The sequence below is a fragment of the Colobus angolensis genome, unplaced genomic scaffold (assembly GCF_000951035.1).
Source record: "Colobus angolensis palliatus isolate OR3802 unplaced genomic scaffold, Cang.pa_1.0 Scaffold688, whole genome shotgun sequence".
NCBI classification, from domain to species: domain Eukaryota; kingdom Metazoa; phylum Chordata; class Mammalia; order Primates; family Cercopithecidae; genus Colobus; species Colobus angolensis.
The window spans coordinates 83,358-84,967 of NW_012120576.1; the positions used below are offsets into that span (position 1 = coordinate 83,358).

At 46.5% G+C, this 1,610-nt stretch overlaps 1 pseudogene across 1 annotated transcript; it reads right to left on the reverse strand.

Annotated features, from left to right (window-relative positions):
• Positions 1-105: 105 nt before the first annotated feature.
• Positions 106-1,141, reverse strand: LOC105500779 (annotated as a pseudogene). Its single transcript, XR_001000078.1, has one exon. The product of XR_001000078.1 is annotated as a UDP-glucuronosyltransferase 1-3 pseudogene (transcript).
• Positions 1,142-1,610: the final 469 nt, after the last annotated feature.

Genomic DNA, 1,610 nt, shown 5'->3' on the forward strand with positions numbered 1-1,610 from the left:
CCATGAGTCACACCAGTCCTTGTCCATCCTTTGGCAAACATTCTTGTCTACTTCTTCTTCCTCGCAGTGACCATTTAAAACCTGAAATACACTACTAGAGACCACTTAACAGTTTATCTCACTAAAGGCTATTATGACAATGAGAAGCAGAAATGAAATCTTTGGAAAGATAAGTAGATATGGAAGCAATTGGAAGTAAACATATTTTTTTAAAAAGTGTTTTGCCTGGCACTTTGATTGGATGAAGGCACCAACACGGACCTGAGATAGTGGCTTCCTGTTGGCACAGTTGATGCCTCCAATGAAGACCATGTTGGGCATGATCGGCCTGGGGTAGTCCATCACAAAGTCCCCTCGGAACAGCCACACAGATGCCTGGCTGGGAAGATCCACCACTGACACCTCTCTCTCAAAAAGCTCAGAGGCAAGGCTTGCATAAGGAGCAAAACTAGCATGGCAAATGTAGGACAGGGCCAGAGGATAGAGCATGTTCTTGACCCTTTGCAGGAATGTCATGTGGTCTGAATTGGTTCTTAGTAATCTAGGAATATAGGAGGAAGGGTTTGGACACTGTGTGCCCTTAAAGTCTAAATCGCATGGAATGTATCTCAAGAAAAACACAGCAGGAATCGACAGGTACTTAGCCAGCACCACCCCACAGAGGTTAAGGGGGTCTGTTAACACCACATCAAAGGAAGTAGCATTCAGGTGCCTGATCAGGGCCTTATTATGCAGTAGCTCCACACAAGACCTATGAAAGACCAAAGATATATTGTTCAAAATTGCCATACTTCTGAAAAATTTCTTCAGAAAATATCCTGTTTTAAAGCACAGTTGAGTGTGGCCCAGCACAAAACGATCAAATTCATCCTGGGTCCATGGAATGGCATAGGTTGTCAGGGTGAAAAAGTTCTCTTCTTTGACGTGCATTTTCACCTCCGGGGTGAGGACCACCGCCTGGTGGCCTCTGGCATGGAGCTCCCGCACAGCCTCTCGCATGCTGAGCCAGTGGCTGCCGTCAATGGGCACCACCAGCACCTTCCCACTCTCAGCCCAGGGCTGGACACTGAGGAGGAGCAGCAGTCCTGTGGCCAACCGCGTCAGGGGAACCTGCAGTCCTGTGGCCATCTCAGCAGAAGCCACTGACAGCTGACTGTCCACCCCACGCTGTGCATCCTACCTTTGCTTTCTTCCTCTTAATTACCTTGTCACTGAGCCACCTAGCAAACCAACATGTAATTGGAAGACAGAGTACCCTCCTCCAGTTAATTATTAACCATTAATCTATCATTGTTTTTTACTGTGGGCCCCACACTGGAAAAGACCAATCATGCCTATCTTGAAAAACTCATCTGACCCTACATTCGCTCCGGGGAATATCCAAGTTTATGCTCTTGTTTCTTATCCAATTCCCAACACAAGACTGTGAACACCCATTTCATGTCACTGCTTCCTACTTCTCTGTTAACCACGTTTATCAGGCTGCACCTGAGGTCTGAGGAGTCACCATTGCCCTGGTCCCTAATCATATCTCTCAGCTGGATGACCCTATTTGCTAACCCTTAAAACTCTTTCTTCTCACGTATAAGTAACACAGCATATCCAAGAAA